A 22874-nucleotide genomic window follows, 5' to 3' on the forward strand; every position below is an offset into this window, starting at 1 on the left:
GCAAAGTTTTGGCCCTTGACTGTATATTGAAAACATCAAATCAAGAATTTATCGCTCTTGTATAAAAAGTTAAAAGTCTCAAAGGAAAATTTTGGTGCTTCTTCTTTGGAATTTGGTAATATTTTTGGTTTGATGAAGAGTTACTCAAGCTAAAACCGTTTTTAAGAGCGTGCAATATCTCTTGCCAACACATTTTTTTATTGCGACGAATAATTAATTATCTTAACTCAAATCACTGCCATTAGCTTTAAGAATGTGTAAACATACAACTAAATAGTTTTTTCACATCTCATGCTCAAAAAGTGCACCTTTATGTCGTGCGTAGACGACATAAAATCGCATTTTATGCTCTAGAGCATAAAAGTAAAATTTTCTTCTAAGACTAAGGTAATCGGTCTCAACAGCCAAACAGTTAAAACATATTGCACAATTTTACTGAGCAATAAAATTGTGTAGATGACAAAACTTGTTATATTATTTTATTTTTGATACAATTTATTAGAAATCCGTATTTTCTGTCATTAAATTTAGTAAATCACATAAAATAGGAGTAGATTATCGTTCAAAAATGCTCCGAAATGTTTGACTTGGCAGAAAACCAAGCGTCTGAAACTCTGATCACATGTTGAAAATTTAAAAAAATAATTAAAAAGTTAGTTGGCGGGAATTGGTTACCTATGTATTATGTTATTTCGCTTTACGACAATTTCGTGGTGTAAATTGCCGTGAAAAATATAATTTATTTTCCTCGCAATCGAAGTGAAAAGCAGAGTGTACAACAAGGGCATAAATGTCAATTTTTACCCTCGTTTACTATTTTGGTTTTCGCTTCGCTCAGACCAAAAAATTGCCTCGGGTGAAAATGGGTTACTTTATGCCCTTGTTGTACAATCTACTATTATTCTTCTTTAAAAAATCACGATGTTTTTAACTCAAGCAAGTCATTTATGTTAGTCTAGACAAAAAAAAATCAAAATTGCTCTCCTTCTTGATGCGACTGGCAAATCATATTACTTTTTGGCAACCGAGTTTTTTAAGAGGTCGTTATCAATTTCAGAGCAGAAATGTGAAATTGATGGATTTGGTCGTTGATATTGTACACCATTTGTTACGTAATATCTAAATACCTAGCAAGTATTGGTTTCTATTAGCACGTCTTCTCATCTTGGCTTTTAATTATGAGGTCGCGAGAGTGCGTCACCGGTAATACATGACGAGAAGGGGCAGTTTTTAAGAAATCATCAAAAAATATGGTAGTAAATTATACTAAATGATGTATAAGAACAGTTTTAGGAAATGTTGTCAATTGTTTAAGTATCAAGATTACGTTGAAATTAAGTCGAGTTTCAAAGATATTGTCACTTGTTTTGCAGTAATTTCTGGAGAAAATTAATTTTGTTTAACTTTCATTTACACTACTTCAAAGTCATAATAACAAAAATGTACCATGTAATACAAATTTACCATTTTTAGCAGTCCAAACTTTACGAAATTTACAAATAAGATCGACAAAATCAGTGCTTTACGCGCGTTTACCTAAACGTCCTGCAGAAAAAACATCATTACTAATTTAACACTGATTTAAATTTCACGATTATTAAACATTATCAAACTACACAACGGGACTCAATCGCGTATTTAAGTTTTAAGATTTACCTCCGACGTTTCGAGGACGGCGTTTTATTTATCGACTGTCGATATTCGTTTCCGCTTACATTAAAAAAAAACGCGCGTAGAAAAGTACGGGAAGCCATTGAAATCAAAAAACATTGCAATTTTAATCGGGACGAGGGTTTTAAGATCTCATCCACATGGAATCCAGTCATTCGTAAATGTATGGGCTACCATAGCAGAACTTACCTTTTCTCTCGGTGTCACTTTACCGCGAGCCGACGAAGAGACGAGAAGATAGGTGCCTGCAATCAAGTGCAACGTTACAGGAACACTGATCGGAACGATAATGCACAGGCCCTTTCGGTTCTACCGATCCTAGTGCCGTTTTAACCAATCAGGGTTTGCCGCGACCGTTATTGGCCCTTAGATGTCGACGCCTACCTGATAGTGCACCTGAGATGCATGATAACAGTGATAAATCGAGTACCCCCCATCTCTAACGCTTTCATGACACCCTTACGTTGACGAAATATAATCTGCACCGATTAATCAGAAAAATCATAAAACTTTATCCTTATGAATACAAATTCGCAAAAGAGCGACAAAGTAGGTATGTTTTTATTTATCTTATACCTGGACGAAAAAATCGATCTAGCTTATCTTCTTCGTCTTATCTCTGGAGTAACGCGCATTTTTGAGTTTTTATATGTTTTCCGGGCAAAGCTCGGTCTCCCAGTTATTATTAGGAATAATTACGAGGGTAAGTACATCAAAAAGTCTTTAGAATTGATATCAGCTAAACACATAATGATACGTTTTGATTATTGGTCATGATACATCACTTTTGGTAATAAATTGCATAAGTAAAGACGTAAATAAATTAATTACTTTTTATGTTATCGATAAACAATGACAGTAGGGTAGGTGATGTCTTAATATCAGTAAATTCAGGCAAGTGTTTGTGATCATTCAGGAACGATTTTCTCAAAATTTTTGGTGAAGAAGTCATAAAAATTGGTACTTAAATTAAAACTTGGGTTTTTAAGAATGAATAAGTATTTAATAATATGCTTGTAAATTTTAATTTTCAGGCTAGGATGTCCTTTCAATGTTAAAGGTAGTAATTTTAGGTTTTCACACATTTATTTGTTCAATTCAGAAAAAATAATGGAAACATACCACAAAAATAAATATCGAAAAAACCAAAATAAGGCCTATCAAATATTGTTCAGTAAAAATCAGAAGAATCTTTTTAAGAAAAACGCAATTATTTTAAATAAAATACATAATGTTAAGATGATTTTGGGCCCAGACCATGCAGTTTCCCAAGAATGCTGCGCAGGATCTTGTGCTTGAATTAAAGAGTTGCGTATTGCGTAATCAAGAGTATGTCTTTTGCAATTACTTCACATTCTTTGATTCTTAAAAATCTCCTATAAATTGGCTGTACTAGCGATAAACTAAAAAAAAGTAAAATTAGTACCTAAAATTGTGATTATTTTTTTTTATGGACGAAGATGCCAGATTTTTTAATACTGAATATGCAGATAAACTAATAAAGAGGTTGCCCAAAAGTAAAAAATAACAGGATACCTGTAATTCCATGATATCATAGCGTTTCTAATTTCTTTTTGATTCCCCCTCGTAGTAACTAATAGTTGTTACTAGTTATGATACTTTTGTTTCTTTGGATTACTATTTCATATAAATACGTAATTAAGTAAATAAAACTTTTTTCAACCATTCATTCATGGTCATTCTGACGCATGGTCCTATATATTAAATTATTTAAAACAATATATAAATAACAGAATATTATAATATAAATTGAAAAGTTGGTAAACCAGAAAAACTTAGAAACAATATTTAAACTTCAAATTTCAACATTATTTTCTAGAGCCTTAGCGGCTCGCCTTGCGATCCCCTTGGTCACGTCACGCCAATTTATATACGGAACCCTAAAAAAGGTGTAATACCTAATTTAATAAAAAAGTCTATGAACCTATACATGTTGACGACCAGTCTGGCCTAGTGGGTAGTGACCCTGCCTGTGAAGCCGATGGTCCCGGGTTCAAATCCCAGTAAGGGCATTTATTTGTGTGATGACACAGATACTTGTTCCTGAGTCATGATTGTTTTCTATGTATTTAAGTACATATTTATATATTATATACAGTGAAACCTGGTTAAGTGGGACCTGGATAAGTGAGAAACCTCTATAGCTGGGACTCATGGTGCGGTCCCGACACTTTAGCACTGAATTACCTCTGTTAGTAAGATAAAACGAACCTCTATAACTGGGATTAGTTGTCGTGATTTTGTAGTCACATTTACCTCTATAATTGAGACAGAGTGTATTTTACCTCTTTTACTGAGACTATATTTATAAGATTACATTTTCCTAATTGTTTTTTTAGAATTTTATACGAATTACCTCTGTATCTGAGTAAACGTCAATCTATGACCTCTCTAACTTGGACTTTGATCTATTTCCGTATTCTTACTAACTCTTAGTCTATGCACAAATTCCGCATTTGCTTAATTGTGTCTAAACGACTTCAAGTTTCATCTAGTTTCTTTACGTAGTTAAAACTATCGAAACGAAAGCTGAAATCTTGATAAGTAACAAGAATAAACAAATTTTCATTTAATAAATTTCTAAGACGCAATGAAGTCCGTATCAAATTAAATTGAAAAAATCTATCCTTTGGAAAATCATTCAAAATAAATTCAAAGAAATATTTAAACAGACTTAAAAAATATTTAGGGACAAGGATTATTTTACCTAAACATTTAAAGATAATTACAAAATACCTTATTAACCACCTCTATAACTGAGATATATCCTCTATTCTCACCTCTATTAATGGGACCCTCTGTAAATGAGACAGAAATTTATTTGTACCTGGCTAACTGAGAGCCTGGGTAAGTGGAATACCTCTTTAAGTGAGACAAATCTGCTCGTCCCTTGAAGTCTCACTTATCCAGGTTTCATTGTATATCGTTGTCTGAGTACCCACAACACAAGCCTTCTTGAGCTTACTGTGGGACTTAGTCAATCAGTGTAAGAAAGAATGTCCTACCTATATTTATTTATTTATGTTATATAAATATAATTATCAAAGCTGCTCAAAAATTTCATGAGAATCGATAGAGCAATCCAACCGCCAAGCACCCGAACAAACGGCGTAGGTAGGTACCTACAAACGAAAGCCTATGTGGCTTTCCATTAGAGCAGGGTCCTCATTATGCTTCATGTGCAATAAGAACCTTTCTGTCAGAATTTCAGATAAATAAAATATCATAAAAAGGACATTAATGCACTTGAAGCATTAACCCTGCTGTATGGAAGGCCATATAATTTGCCTAAGCTGAAACGGAGACGCTTCGCTCGCTTTCGCTCGGTCAGTGAATAATTGAATACCTATGTGTCTGGGCTTGTAGTTGTAGCTTTTAATAGGGAAGTTTCCTCTACTCAAAACATTTTAAGTATTTCATACAGTGCACGAAATAAAACACCAGATAATAATTAGAAAAACATAAATAGTATTTATTTTTAAACACAATAACTATATAATAAATCATCTAGGTATACACACAAATATAAAAGTAGGTGAGTTGACTGCGACGGTGCGACGTCACTATACTCGTTTTCATACAAATTCCATATTAACAAATCGTTTTGACAGTTCTCAAAAAAAACTGATTTGACTAGTAGAAAAGTAGTCTATAATAATTATATTTTTTTTGTGTTAACGGTAGATACCTACTTTCTAATCGTATCCTGATTGCAGTCGAGTAATACCTACCTACTACGAGGTAGGGTGGTCTAATGATAACATTCCATTTCTGATCGCAGCTGCACTACCGGTACTGAACGCGTCGCTGTCATTGTCAATTTCCATAGTAAAATTGACAGTAGTGCAGCTGTCGTTGGAAATGAAATGTTACCCTAAGACTGCGCGGTCGATAAGAATGCGCATACGTCATAACTTAGATTCAAAGTGAAGTTCGTGGCTAACTTTAGTGTTGTTTTGAAGTGTAATGGCACCTGTTATTGCTCCAGGAATTAATTTAGTTTACTGTGAAAATACGACACTCTAGGTGAGTTTGAAGTTTTTATCACATGTTGATCTTATTTTTCTTCAATTTAAATGTATTGACACTAAATAGTCTTAAGTAAATTAAAAGATGAGATCTTGAATTTGAATCGCGTATGCGATTGCGCGTTTAGATGGGAGTCGCTAGTTCACGTCATTTTACATAGGTGGCGTTACCAGTATATGCTTTAGTGAAAATGAAGGAATGTGTAAGAATGCGCATGGTACAACCGCGTAACAATGCGCTCGCAGTCTTGCACATCCATTTCCACATGAATGTGAAAAATGGCTCAGAAATAACCCAGGAAGAACTATAACTGTATTCCAAATGTGTAAAACCTTCTCACCAGCTTGTCCCAAAGCTGCAAACCCCGCAGGTGATGCTGAAAATTAAAAAACTACAGGAATATCACCTTATAATCCTAAGGTATTCACTGAAGCTGATTTATTGGCTAATTCTGTCACCGATATTATAGAACGATATAACGAGGCTAATTTTGCTGAAGGCAAAGAGACACATCAAGCGCAATCTACAAGCCATGATATGTTGTTGTAAATCATGTTGACCCTCTTGGACATGCCCGTGATGTGGCGAGATCTATAAAGATCCTATTACTGAAGACTGGATCGCTGCCACCTTTGTTTGTGACTTATGTAAATAGTTATAGCCTTTTTGGGTATTGCGCATTCTTACCCTACCCGCGCAGTCTTACACATCTTGCTGCGCATTCTTACAACACAGGTAGTGTAAGAAATGCGCATTTCTCATTTTTCAATTATACTCTAATATATCTAGACTGGTTGATCTCATTTACAAATAGTGTTTAAAATTATGGTGTCTTGTTATTCGGGAAGAAAATAACTAAAGTTGATTTCATTTATACTATTTGTTTTTATTTTATCACGTCTCAAACCTTAAGTGCGCAGTCTTAGACCACTCTACCCTACGCCGTCGTATCGTTTAGGTAAGTAATTGTGTTTCCGCCCGGAAACTCACGAAACGAAGCTCGCTAAATTGGCGCTCCTCTGAAGACTTTCGGCGCGATTCGAGAAATGAATTAGAGATTCACTAGATATGAAATAGTAAAGATATGTGACGTTCCATGGCATAAGCGCTGGTGGCCTAGCGGTAAGAGCGTGCGACTTTCAATCCGGAGGTTGCGGGTTCGAACCCCCGCTCGTACCAATGAGTTTTTCGGAACTTATGTACGAAATATCATTTGATATTTACTAGTCGCTTTTCGGTGAAGGAAAACATCGTGAGGAAACCGGACTATTCCCAATATGGCCTAGTTTACCCTCTGGGTTGAAAGGTCAGATGGCAGTCGCTTTCGTAAAAACTAGTGCCTACGCCAATCCTTGGGATTAGTTGCCAAGCGGACCCCAGGCTCCCAATGAGCCGTGGCAAAATGCCGGGATAACGCGAGGAAGATGATGATGTGACGTTCCATGGCAAAAGGCACGTTATGGCGGCTGGCGCTTACATCGCATAACAGCGCCGAAATAATATTATTATTGCGGCGCCATAAGGTACCTTTTATCGTGGAACGTCACATATCTTTACTATTTCATATCTAATGAATCTCTAATTCATTTCCCGAATCGCGCCGTTAACGTTGCCGGCCATATCAGCCTTTAATGAAAATTGATACGATTAAAATATTAATGGTGAGCGGCTCACAAATTTACTAACGTCGTAATAACATAGGTACATATAAGTAGCCAGGATGGACTGTTTGTGTAAATTTTGGACTTTTTTGTTTTTTTTTTTTCATTCAGCGCAGTATTCTCGTTATTTTTGCCACGGTTCATTGGAGCCTGGAGTCTGCTTGGCAACTAATTCCGTGAGTGGGCATAGGCACTAGATTTGACGAAACCCAAATAAATATATAGTAAATAAACTCCTAAAATTTGACCCTATACCACTGTAAAAATGTTTACTAAGATCTGAGGTTTTTATGTCTTTAAATTAATTAACCCACTTTTTTGATAGCCGTTTGGTCCTATAAGGATGGAAGTTCTAATCAAACCTAGCCCACTTTTCTAGTAGTAGTTCGATTCTGTGAGGATAGCAGTTCTAACCCAACCTAACCCACTTTTCTTGTAACATTTCGTTTCTTTAAGGGTCACAGTTCTAATTGGCATCATTATACTTTATTTGGTAACATGAATACATTGTATAGTAGTAGAAATAGCTCATTAATTTGCTCGCCAAGATTTGTTTTCCGATAAGAGAACTTAGGGTACCAAAGTATTTTTAGGTGGTCATTATCCAGTGTGATGGAAAGATAAGTCGGGCCTTGGAGGGAAACTACCTTAAATCCTTAAGCTGGCTCAATTTACTTAAAGGAAACTTTCCTTTATTTTTACAAAAGAAACAAAACTGCATTCAAATATTTTCTAAAACTCGCTTGCCTCGCTCGGGACTCGAACCGACTAAAAATTCCAAAAAATAAACACTCGCAATTTTATTCTACTAGTCGATACAGTTAATGTTAATGATAACATTTCTCAAAGAAACATTAGGTCTTACACTCGTCTGTCTATAAAATATCCATAAAATCTAATATTTAGTACTCAAGATTTTTTAAGACAAGCCAAATTGAAGAAAAAAAGAAAAAAAATTAAATGCAGTTTTGTTTCTTTTAAAAAATAAAGGAATGTCTGCTTTTAGTAAAATGAGCCAGCTTAAGGATTTAAGGTAGTTTCCCTCCAAGGCCCGACTTATCTTTCCACACTGTATATAATGTCATTTATTTTTACATATTGCTCGTTTACATATTGCTTAATGTTTAGAATGAGTGTATACATTTGCTACTAAACACAAGTAGGTACCTACTATCTCGGACGATCGATATTCAAAATGACATTGATATGTAATGATAACACATTTATTACATTAAATAATACAAATTTAAACGATACTGATATGTAATAGTTTTCAATTATTCGTTCGAGTTTAATATAAATGCACAGGCACAACACACACATACATAATTATGACTTATGAAATTTGATTAGTTACGGGGTCCCTAATAAAAGTTTTAATTTTAAGTTATAATGTATTGTTTGTCATATATTTTTTATTATTACTCAATTCTAATTCTGAAACCGTTAACTTTTCAGGATTTTCGTAAGGTTATATTATAGATAGGTTAGGTTAGGTTTGTTTTATGCCAATCCTGAAAAATTATGCGTTACTGAAAAAAAAACAAATTATGAGTAACAAAAATGCGGACAAACAATACATTATGACTTAAAACTTTACACACAATTGAGACCCGTGTTATGTTCTATACACTGTTATGAAAAAAAAACTTTTAAATAAACTGTTATATTGTTATTGTAAGTCGTATTTAACCGGGTCATAGAAAATTGTATTTTATTTAGCAAGTAACAGGGTTTATTTTTGCATAGGTCACGTAGGTAACTTAGGCAGACGACGGCTTAGCGCAGCGGTACAACATTAATTACACTTGCGATCGGATGGAGGATTCCAATCCTAGTGGCGCATCATCTTTTTCTATATTCTTAAGGAAATTTACCTTACCTATCAACATATTGATTCATTACGTTCGGCAAGTCATTCCAGCTGATGTCTTCGAAAGATAGATACGGTTGTTATCCGAATAATGTACCCGCCAGTAATTGAAATTGCAAAATGTCAAATTAGATGCAAAATGCAATCGCAGTTGAGACAGTTATTTATGAGTTTATAAGGAAATTATGAACTTTATTTACTGTTTTGTTTGTGAATGACATTACAGTGAAGGCTACCACTTAGGTACCAGTGCTAGAGGCTACGTAAACACTCAGATAAAGTACATTTTTAATAAAATAATATCTATAAAAGGTGACCGGCATCGGCATAGTTATAGTTAATCCTTTGTTTTAGCCTATGGACATGCCCTTCAAGGTCAGTCTTATACACCGTCGAACCTAGCAAGTTAGCATATCAGCTTTTGCCCTAGCCGGCGTACTTTCAGATTAGCAAGAATATCCCAACCCGTCGCGGGTTAAAACTCAACTGGGCGTTCAACACTTACATAGTTTCAACTTAGATATAAGAATTATAGCATTTAGTGTAGTTTATATATTGGTCACCGGCGTTTCAATTATCATTGTAAGGCTTCAACAGTTAACAAAACTATGCCATTTAAATAATCTCCTTAAAACGTACTTACATAATACTTAGCCATGCCCTGTTATCGGAATTCAATAAAAGTCCGTGTTTTGACAACCTATATATCTATGTAGTACCCGACTGCACGCATATGCACAAGGAACGGAAGCTCCCGCGCCCTTTTATGTCGCCATCGCCAGTAAGTAGGAGCTGCGTCTCCGAAGCCTTTGGGGAATCAAGCTCCAATTCTGTAAAAGGTGACGTATTCGTATTGTCTTCAAATTTTACTCGTAGCGTGAATATCGAGTTAGGCAAGTTCCATTTGAGATATAGCGGAACTGTATCTACAGCAGCGATCAATAGCACATCTAAGAGAATATTATAAATGCGAATGTGTGTCTGTCTGTCTGTTACCTCTTCACGCTTAAACGATTGAATGGATTTAGTTTAAATTTGGCATAATAGTTTAATTCCAGGGGAAGGGAAGTTTTTATGTCGGTAGTCATCCCTAAAGAGGGTGGAAATGGGAAAATGTTAATTGGTGTAAGCAATTAAGCATTTATAGTATGGATAAAATTATTGCCATTAGATTTTATCCACGCGGACGAAGTCGCGGGCAAAAGCTATTACGAAATATTAGCGTAATTTATATGAACCTAATTAAGAAACGTGCTTGATGGTTGTGTACTATGCTTGATGCCGTGTTTTCCCAAAAATATGGTAAGGAATTAAAATCCTTTTAAAATTACTTAGGCCCGCTCTGCCGTGTCACGCCTAACTCCGTTAACTCGAGTTACATGAGTTACGGATAACCAGTCTAAATCGTCTTAAAAACCATTAAGACGAAACAGGAGCTGAGTTTTAAATATTTTAGGTAAATATACCCGTCTCGCTAACGGAAGCGGCACCTAAAAGTAGTGCGATAAGGACAAGGCCTATAAGGATCCTGCGTAATAATCTCAAAAATTGAGGTTTCGTACTCCTCTGTTTCCTCCTCCAAAACTTAACCAATAGTAACCAAATTTGGAAATCTAAATGATTATGAAATTATCTGTGTCGGACCGTTTTGCTTTTTTGGCTAATTGATATCAGTTTTGAATGCCACGCCTCTCATTGCGGCATAGTCAATTAGGCCATTTTGGCCATTTTTGAAGGGCTCTAGCGCCTTAAAAAACAAAAATATCAAAAAAAGCAAAACGGTCCGACACAGATATTGACAATATTAATCTGTGTTGAAAAAATCATTGCTCTAGCTTCAAAAACCACGGAGGAAAACGAGGAGTACGTTTGTATGGAGAAATGACCACTCCCGTTGGCTCTTAAAGATATATCTTCTAAAAGAAAATTTTGAAAATCTTCATTATTTACTAAGAAAAGCATATGACTAACTCATGCAACTTCATTTTTTTGCCGATGGCGTCAGGCACAACTCAGTTAACTTCAGTTGCATGACTGACACAACCAAAATGTCACCATCGTTTCTTAAGTTGCCGGAGTTAGGTATGACTGGCGGAGCGCTGGTTTATACGACAACAATATTGGTCAAGTAAAACGTGTCACGTTTGATCACGCGTATGTCATGTAACATGACTTACATGACTTCGTGTGACCACTATAGTATGGAAGAGTTGATCATGCGGAACCATTTAATTCAAATAAAATGAAAACGATTCAATTATGCGAAAAAAAAATTAAGGGCCTATTTTGTGACCATATTTCCTACATGTAGATTAGAAAAAATAACAAAATTACGATGAACCGTCAACGATAACAGCATTTGAATCTTTAAAACTTTAAACGTAATTATCTCGAAACTCAACTTTTAAAGTTACATGAGATGCGCGTGACACGGCAGCGCTTGCACCAACCCCGGGTTAGTGAAATGGGCAGGTGGGCCTTAGTCATTCATACAGTATAGTTGGTAGAGTTAGTGGACACACAAAAGGCAGTAATTCTTGTCGCGAGGCATGTATTATCTGTCTGCATGGGTTATAGGCCAGGAAAGGTACGCTCGGCTAGTATGGCGGAATGGAAATAATTAGTAATAGCTGATTTTTTCGGTGTATGGGACAGATAATAAATCTAGTGATTACGTCGACACATAATCCAAATAAATATATTACATTTTGGTATTTAAAAAAAATGTAAAAATATAAAAATTCACGGAAAATTTGTAAAAAATATTAATAACATTTTTTAAATTTATACTCATAGAGAAATATTTGCGTTATGACATTAAACATGAATCACACAAAAAATAATTATATATCCTACATTTAAAGTAAGTAACCTACGGTTATTATTAAATTCAGTATATTTCCGTCCTCAAAAATGGTAATAGGCTATTTTTTCTCTCATTATTTCCAAATTATAATAAGTACAAGGGTTGCAATTTAATCGTACACTAAATAATACCGTATGATGGGTTTTATGGGGTTGTGCATTAATTGCCTGGTTAAAAATGGTAATAGATCAATATCATATGGGATTTTCATTATGAGTTCTCTTTCGTCGAATACTGTAGAAATCGGCTTGAAATACGATTCGTAACACAAAAAACCATCAAAAACGTTATCGTTGCTTTAAAGTTGCCGCGCATGAGCCAGCGAGCTAACGCGATTGGTCGTTGCATGGAGCGGGGCGACGGAACGATGAAACTCCCATCGCCCCGAGCGCGAATATTTAAAAAAGTATTTAGTATATTTACTATTTACTCGGTCAAGACATATGTACCAGTGAACGTAAAAAATATAGGAGACTAGATTCAAACTAATTATCAGCTTTAATCTGGGCAAGAGTGCTGTAAATAAGAAAGTAAATTTTACGTAATTGCAGGCTTTCCGTCTTTGCGTGCGCGTTAAATTTAATACAATAATAGGCCAACTATATAGGGCTATTATACTGAAACACACCCAATTTGATAGCAGAAAAAGACGCGAAATTAAAATTTTCTTAGGGATTTCAAATCTTCGCGCCTATAAGTTTAAACCATTTAAGGTTTCAATAGCGGTCATTTAAGTACCACCCCTCACCACTAAAATGTAATTATCAAAAACGACAGTTGCTAATGTTGCCCAAAGTAAGCATTTCTAGTTATTGCTGCAATACAGTGGTACCGGGCACCTTGCGACGCAAGGCCGAGCAGGAATCGCAAACCTTAAAATATTTGCACTAATTAATTGAGTTAGGATTTTGTTAGCACTCTTTAATTGAATAGCAAAAAATATAAGTTAAGTATTAGAAATACCGTTTTTATTCGATTTTTAATTAAGTAATTATTGTTAACTTATTTTTACCGTGTGGTGTCGGTTAAAATTTCACTAGTAACATCATTTGGCGACTAGGGCAATAAAAGTCGACACCATAACCAACAAATTAACAAACAACTAAAATTTGCAGTAATATTCCAAAACTCGACTGAACGCAAGCGCACCGAACCGTGTCGCTCCCCTGACGCGACTCAGTGTCATAAAACGTAAGGCCGTGGTATTAACGTCAGCGGATAGCTGAGCGGCGAGCGGTGACTGCAGGCGGCAATAAGGTGTTCAGTTAATGTTTTTATAATTTGAAATGACTTCGTTTCCATGTAGAAATAACCAAACAGACTTTAGAAGCATTTAATATTTTATTTGTGGCCGTATAAATTATGTTTTATTGGTAAATTAACTACAATTATTCATATTTGTGGATAAAACAATATACATACTATAATTAATACTAAATTAACATTAAATAAATACATTATTTATGACATAAAAATACATTGCGCGTATTTAACTACTTAGCACTGTTTAATTACGATACTTGCAAGCAAGTAGTAAAGTATATGGCTCCATACTATCCTGTACCACGATATACAAGCGATAACATTTTTGCGACAGTTTTGTATAGATAATGGATTTGTCGCTAGAAAATTACGATATCGAGATAAAAGTCAGGTTTCTGAGCGCTATTGAAACCTTAAATGCTTTTTACTTATACATATTTTAAATTTGCCGCGCTTTTTCTAGTCAAGCTGAATGTGTTTCACTATAGAATAGTAATCGAATTGGTTCAGATTTAACGTTTAATGCATATAAATAACATAATTAGTAAATAACATAATTTTGGACTAAGTACATTATACATACCTACATGACATCAGGCTATGGTTTGGCGCACCGTGACCCTGAACAGCGCGGTAATGTGTTACGGCTGTTAAGTGAAGCCCAGACGGGATGATCAAATCGACCGATTTGATCAGAAATGAAATTGGGGTCAATCTCCAAATTAAGCAACAATTAAACAACTGTACCGATATTTGGAACCTCAGAATAATATACCCGGCCGGATACCGGATAGTAACTTTCCTTGATTTCAGAGTAAACAAATTGGATTTAAGAAACAGTCACGGTCATATTGTACATTACTCGTTCATTATTTCAAAACAATTTAAACATCCACTCACTTGCACGCGTAGGTACCTACTCATTTCGAACATAGAAATGTGTCCGCGCCAACGTTCACCACGAAACAGGTCAAAACCTGCACAATGCGCACCTAAAAACCGAAATGTAGGTATTGTTAAATTTAGTTTGTAGTTAATTAGTTTTTTGGTGTAAGTGTATGGACCAAGGTCTGAAACAAAATGATTTTTTATTATTATTTTTTTATTGTTCCGCCGGCCGAATATTCGGTATCCGACCAAACAACCATCCATTGCATCTCTAATTGAGAGTGGCAACACTGTCGTAGGTCGTATTGCCCTTTTCTAGCATATACGTCCCTCGCTCCTACACTCCCACCACACAGGCAGGTTGCTTTGTCAGTTATACAAGGCAAATTTTCAAATCATTGGCTTGCTGTTTTTCCATCTAGAAGGTCGTGAAGCTAAACTGCTGGTGAGTTTTTGAATTTGTACCTCAGTTTAGCTGACTATATTGAAATATATTTTTTACTTTTGTAGCTGTTTGTAGTTTTTTTAGCAAAAACGCTTCTAAGTTTAGAGTCGGTTTGAAGCAAACAACAGAAAAACGCCTCTTAAAAGTGATAAAAAAAGTAAAAAAGGCGGGATCGGAAAATACTCTCTGAATTGGATAGTGTAAATTGTGTTTGACAAAAAAATACAAGAAACACGTATCTACGCTCGCTATAAAAATGAGTTCTTCTAGTGAAGAAAATGATATTCTTACGCTGACGCCTACCGAAATTCAATGCTGTCTGCACAGGCAGTGGCTAGTAATTTGCTACCAGAGAAATCGCGGGCTAGTACTTATAGTTATGCAAATGTTTTCTTATTTCCTCGCAGTAGTCGTGAAAAGCACTATGTAATGCCTCGGCTGTCTAGGATGCAAATGTACACTAGATTTAGTAATTACCTTGTAAATTAAGTTAAATAAAGAACTTATAAAAAAGAAAATGCCTCGGCCGGAAACGCTAAAGATTATTCGAGGGCCTCCACTAACGTGTCGGCCCTCAAACTCACTCGTCCATCTTTTAGCGGTTTTCCTTCCTCTCCTACAATGTACTATAGTTGTCCTTTAAATTATCTAGCAAATAAAAACGATCCGGAATAGTGATGTGAAAGTGCAAGAGGATATTAGAAAGAGAGATGCCTAAGAGTACCATACCATAATGAATACATGTGTCTTAGCTGTATATTGTATTGTTATAAATAAATGTTAATAATGCTTTATGTTGTTAATTTGTTCCAATTTGTTCCAATTTGTGCCGCTTTGGCATTAGCTGTAAGGTGCAATTTGTTATTTGAAATAAATAAAATAAATGTTAATTTTACAAAATGTACCTATCTAATTGTATACTTTACTAAATATCTCTCTCCTCACAGGTGTTACAATAAAGGGTGTATGTAGTAACATAATTAATTAAACACTCATAATATAATTATATTACATACACATAATAAGTATATCATAGGATATGTATAATCATATTGGTTTGGCGTCTTCCCACCACCAGGTTCCAAACATGTTTCAATATTATTATTAGGTTCCGAATATCGGTACAGCTGTTTAATGACAGCATTTACACAAAAATAAAACGCTAATTAAATAACTTATCATATTCGGAACTACAGATGCAACGGATAGTTGTTTGGCCGCATACAGGATACCGGATGTACGGCCTGACCATAGGCCGAGTATTCGGTATTCGGCCGGCGGAAATATACCTACATTCCGGTTTTTCAGGTGCGCATTGTAGAAGTTTTGACCTGTTTCGTAATGAACTTTCACGCGGACTCATATAGGTCTATCACTAGGTACGAAATTAGTGCGCGAGCTAGTTAATGGAACGTTTAAATTGTTTTAAAATAATAATTGAGTACGATTATATTCCGATATCAAGTATAGTTACTATCCGGTATCCGGCCGGATATTAAAATAAGGGCGAGATAGGATACCGGATAGTAACCGAGTATCCGGTGCATCTCTATTCGGAACCTAAAGTTTTAATCCTGCATGGTGCAAATATGTATAATTTTAAGACAATGACTTGAAAATTTGTCTTGTATAACTGACAAAGCAGCCTGTGTGGTAGGAGTGTGGGGGAGAGAGGGACGTATATGCTAGAAAAAGACAATACGACCTAGGGGCTGTCCATAAATGACGTCATCTATTTTTGACGATTTTTGCCCCCCCCCCCCCCCCTAAAATCATCCAAAAATCATGCTTCGAATGACAGCGTTTCCTCCTGCGTCATGCTACCATCATCTGATGTCCAGAACCGCCCCCCCCCTCCAAATTTGAAATGACGTAATTTATGAATAGCCCCCTATGACAGTGTTGCCACTCTCAATATTATTCTTATAGTGGTAACACACTATCGCACCGCACCAAGGTCATTGTGCGACGCACCCATAAGTAAGAGCGAGAAAGCGATATCTCTTTCTGATAGTGTGTTACCACTATTAAGTTCCGAATATGGTAAGTTATTTAATTAGCGTTTTATTTTTGTGTAAAACGCTGTCATTTTAAAGCCGTATTTTTCGCCTTATTACAAAGGAGTAAGGTGCAAAACTGTAAACATATATTTGACGTCGACTCTTATTATACTATGTTATACTTATTATGGAACTTAGGAACGTAAACTATGAATAGAAAGAGCACGAAATAGTCAATATAATACGTTTGTTGAAAAAAAAAAGTCTACAGACGCTTAGGCGCGAAGGGTTATTGTCTCATAGAAAATTTGAATTTCGCGCCTTTTTCTACTGACAAAGTTGTTGGATAGACTTCAAAATCAAATTAAAGAGTGGGCCTACACACTTCGCTGTGACAGAATGTGAAAGTGTCACCAAAACTGTCAAATGACTACGATAATAAGTATTCCTTTTATAATGCCACTCTCCACTATGCCATTCAGAAATTAAATAAGAACGATAGATAGTCATGCGCAATTTTTATTTTTGTAGTGGGTCATAATTGACGTATATAATTACGAATATAATTTGAACATGAACCAATATTAAAATAATATTGGAAATGATATCAGTTATTTTTAATCAGCTATCATTCACGCGCGCGTTCGTTTTGTTCAGACTTGGCCGCACAAATATTTGGTGCGGGCGAGACGCCCGCGCACGTTTGAATTGGCCTGTCACTTGTAGCAACTTGTAGGTAAGTACATACCTACCTACATACTATCCACGCGTCCTTGGCACGAACTCCCGCCACCGCCCGCATTGAAACTGTCCCCGCGCGCCGCAAGGAAATGTAATCCTTTTTTTGATTAGCGCAAAGAGTTCAAATTTGGTAGTTTCATTTAGCGAATTTGTTAAAATGCACATATTTATTACATTGACCATATTTTTGTGTGATTATGTATTGAATATCACTTTGAACGTTATCAGAACAAAGTCTGCAAGAAATTATATCTATAACCATTTTTTCTAGCATGTTTAAGGCGTTAATATATATACAAGTGATACAAATAATATTGATGTCGGATTCTCGGATAAATAGCTTAATGAGGTAGTTTTATGGTAATTCAATCAAAGACCTAATTATTACTTTTTTTTTATCAAGTTACGACGTATATCCGTGAGGCCGCGCCATTTATTGAATTAGTTATTTTCCGTGTAAATATTTTGACTGATTCCCATGTCGACTCATTATAAACATTATTTTCGTCACGTTTACGAACTAAAAATACTATTACTATTTTTAACAAACAAGAACGGCTCTTTTTTTAAACTATTTTTTTTTTACCACTTCCGGAGAGAAAGTTGGTTGGATTCGAAAATAAAGTATCTTAAAATGATCTAAAGAACAGGAATAAAACAATAATTGCCTATTACTAATTAATGTTTAACGTAACCGTATCTTTACTGGAGTATTAGCTGTCATTATAATCTATGTTTGATGGACATTTTCTAATGCGGAGGTTGGGTTAGGTCAAAAATAGAATATGTAGGTACTTATTAAACGAAATTGAGAAAAACAAAATTGCTGGTATTTTTACAACACGACGATTACTAATCGTAATCTACTAAACTAATGTTAAAAATAGCCAGAGAGGAAAGTAGTGACAACGTTTATATGGAGAAACGGTCGTTCACTGTCGTCGTAAAAGGGAACTTCAGATCAAATAATTACTTACAACTAAATAAAGGTAAGAGGGCCACTTGCACCATCCCACTAACCCACTAACCCGGGGTAACTGGTTAAACCCAGTGTCAAATTGTATTGATAGGTAACCACGGTAACTCAAGGTTTAGGCAAGTGGCGCTAATAAATGTAGGTATGTTATGTTTAGATGATTTATCTTGAAGAACTTTAGGAATACGCCTGGTTTTGGAGGTTTTATTAAAACTGTTTCAACTTGCCCCCAAAAGAAAACTTAAATGCAAATGTTACGAATTGATGGGGAAATTGCTTCTTTGTCTTGACGTCATATAGGTAGGTACCCTACCAAGTCTTCCCCGAAAAACTGCTCGGTCTGAATGGACCCAAAACACTTGCCCTTGGTGATCAGTGTTTAACAATGTCATGGACGAATACATTCATTTTTTACACAATTAGCAGGTCAATGTTTTATTATATTAAACCAGCAAATAAGTACCTATTCTACAATAAGACATGCGTAGCATATAGCTCAATCGGATTAGGACTAACTTCGAAATCTCTAGAACAGTCCTGAAATTTGGTATATGTATAAATTAAAGGCCCCTTTTTCATCTCCACACTATTTGACATTTGGGGACCTCGAGGAATCGCAGCCATCTTGGAAAATGTCCACCATCATAGACAGAAGTGGAATTCATATTCCTCTAAGTTTCCTATTCAGAGAATATCCACTGAAACGCTAAATCTGGATTCAGCAAGTATTTTGTATAACAACATGTATTTTTTTCGCAAAGTATTCTAGGACTTTTATGTAGCATTTAATACGCTTTAATGTTGCCTTACACTATATATTTTCATAGAGAACGTAGATTTAGAGTAAAACGCGAATTCATCCAGGATGGTACACATTTTCCAAGAAAGCTGCGATTCCTCGAGGTCGACAAATGTCAAATAGTATCCATATACCGGGTGTGGCCTGTAACACGAGCAAATACTTAAAACATAGATTATGAGAAAGGGGCCTTTAATTTATATACTTACATATCAAACAGGACTGTTCTACATATTTCGAAGTTAGTCGTAATGCGATTGTGCTAATTTTATTATTTTTAGTAAGGGCTGATGTGAGAGCGTCATGGTACAGGAAAACAAAACCTTCTTATGTTTTTATTATGTGTCAATTGTTTTTTTGCACAAGAGGGATAAAAAGAATTTGATTGAGTTGCTCCAAACAAAACATAATTAAAAGTTGCTCCGATGGGCCGCGCTGTTTTAACTGTTTTTACTCGCTCATTAAACTGTATAGGTAAGACTACTTCTGCTAAGATGAATTTGTAAACACAAACCTATTTTGTAATCGTAGCTTTGTTAATTTTACTTTTACATATATCATTTGTATTGTTACCTTGCGCTATATACATTGTAGATTTATCAGTAGGTAATCTAGTAATCTGTGGACGATGTTGTTGGGCTCACACTTTATTATCCTTTGTACTTTATTTCTGTGTCTGAACCCTGTGTGTTACTGTTTTTTGTCCCAAATAAATTGAAAAAAAAGGGTTTCATATACATATTTCCAACGTTTTTCCAATTGCAGATTGGAAAGTTCACAGACATGTTTGAGCTTCTTTGCGGATATAACAATCTATTAGAGTCAGACCAAGCTAATAATATTGCAGAAATTCTGATAGCATAGACGTGCAAGTATTATTTTAACAGTAGCACAGTCTGTGCTATAAAAATCGCTTCAGAGTTGGCTTGGCCTGATTCTAATTTATGATTCTAGTCAATGTCATTGCAATGATAGCTCCAAATGTGATAGTAATTTTATTTTAGAATATATAAATAGCTTTTACGATGATATTATCACTGTTCTACAATGTGGTGCGAATGAAAGTGCAGGTTCGGATGCTGATGCGCCAAGGAGTAAAAATAAAAAGCCAATAACTGGCTGGAATTATCACGTTCGGAGTAGTCATGAAGTGGCTAAGCATGAGTTTCGGAACTGGATTTTAAATGGAAGACCCAATAGTGGGATACTATTTGATAAAATGCGCGATGCTAGAAAGCTGTTTAAAAACAAACTTAGATGGTGCCAAAATAACCAAGAAACTATCAAAATGAATATTTTAGCGATACACAACAGTAATCGTGATTTTGGTAAGTTTTGGAAAGCAACCAAAAATATGAGTTTAAGACCCAAGTTGCCAACCAGCGTGAATAACGTACATGACACAAAGAAGATTGCCGATTTATTCGCTGGCCACTTCAAGGTTACTCCCCAACATGTTGACAATGTGGTGGATACTGAGCCCACGCCAGTGCCGCAGTACACAAATTGGATAGTAACCGCTAATGACGTAGCACGAGTAGTTAAATCTATGAAACGTGGGAAATCTGCCGGACATGACGGGCTCAGTATCGAACACATTGTCTATGCTAGTGAAGAAATATACAGGGTGCTCTCTATATTGTTTAATCTATGTTTAAGACACAGCTGCCTTCCTTCTAGCTTAATGAAAACGGTGGTAGTTCCTATACCCAAAAACCGAACGGGTGACCTGTCAAATTTGAATAATTATAGGCCTATTTCTTTAGGTACTGTAATTAGTAAAATTTTAGAGAGACTTTTGCAACCCGAACTGATGCGGAATGTGGTAATAGACGATGCGCAGTTTGGTTTCCGACAAGGTGTTTCAACTGATTCGGCCATACTGTGTCTAAAAAACACAGTAAATTACTATTTGCAAAGAGAAACGTCCATCTACGCCTGCTTTCTGGATTTGAGCCGCGCCTTTGACCTTGTCAACTACAAAGTGCTGTGGAACAAATTGCTGAGGGCGGGCGTGTCGCACAGTATGGTCGACCTGCTCAAATTTTGGTATGGAAACCAAACGAATAGCGTTAGATGGGGCGACTCACAATCTAGTGAATACAGACTAGAATGTGGAGTCCGTCAAGGGGGGCTAACCTCGCCGGACCTTTTTAATATTTATATTAACGATCTGATCGATGAACTGAGGGGGACTCGTGTCGGCTGCCATATTGATGGCGTCTGTTTTAATAACTTAAGTTATGCGGATGACATGGTTCTCCTCAGTCCATCGATCAGTGCCCTACGCGAGCTCTTAGCGGTTTGCCAGAACTTTGCCTTAACAAATGGCATGAAATACAATACCGCTAAGACCGAGATGGTAATTTTTAGATATGGAAAGGGTCCGGAGAGAGTGCCACCGGTATTTCTAAATGGTGAATCAGTTCGGGTTGTAAAACAGTTCAAGTATTTAGGACATATACTATCTTATAACATGCAGGACGACCTCGACATGGAGCGTGAACGAAGGGCCCTGGCAATACGTAGCAATATGCTGGCACGTAGGTTCGCTAAGTGCTCTAAGGAAGTTAAGCTTGTGCTATTTCGGGCATATTGCCAAAGTTTTTATACTTGCCAACTATGGGCAAAATATACACGAAAAGCCTACAACATCCTTAGAGTACAGTACAATGACGCTTTGCGAATTCTCACCAAACAACCACGGTTTTGTAGTGCGTCAGCGATGTTTGTTGAAGCCAGGGTACCTGACTTCTTTGCCATTATTAGAAATCGAATAGCGTCGTTCTGGAACAGGGTACGCTTTTCTAATAATAGGCTAATTACGACTGTAAATGAAAATATTTACCAAAATGTGTTTTTCCGGCATTGGTTGTCCGCGCATCAGCAACCGAACCGTAAGTAGTTTTTTAGTTTTTTTTTTAGTTTTTTTTAGTTATTTTTTAGTAGTTATTTATTTTTACATTTCTTTCCTTTTATTTTTAAATTTATTGTATTTTATTTTAATTTTAAAATTATGTAATGGGTTTTAGTTTTTTTTTTTTAGTTTTTTTTTTTTTTTAGTTATTTTTTAGTAGTTATTTATTTTTACATTTCTTTCCTTTTATTTTTAAATTTATTGTATTTTATTTTAATTTTAAAATTATGTAATGGGTCTATTGCCTGAATAAAGAAACATTCATTCATTCATTCATTCATTCTAATTGGTTATTAAGGTGAGACGAGCGAATCTCGGGTTCAAAGTCCGGTTCGTACCAATTATGGACGAAATTGAATATCTTTTGACGATACATTTTATTTTCCAGTCGCGTTGCGGCGAAGGCTAGCGCCGTGAGGAATAATAACAAATACCTACCTGCTAAACTTAATAATTTGAAATCAAATAGGTAGTTATTATGTATTAAATTTGTATTTAGGCAACTAAGGCCAGATGCATATTATGATGCTTAACAACCTTACGAACCAACACACCAACCTACATACAACACTTATAATCTTAAAAATAAAAACCGGCCAATAGCGAGTCGGACTCGCACACGAAGACTACGAAGAGTTCCGTAAGATTGTCCATTATGCAAAAAACGGCAAATAATTCACATTATTTGTATGGGAGCCCCACTTTAATATTTAGTTTCTTCTGT

This window comes from Cydia splendana, unplaced genomic scaffold, assembly GCF_910591565.1.
Source record: "Cydia splendana unplaced genomic scaffold, ilCydSple1.2 scaffold_95_ctg1, whole genome shotgun sequence".
NCBI lineage: Eukaryota > Metazoa > Arthropoda > Insecta > Lepidoptera > Tortricidae > Cydia > Cydia splendana.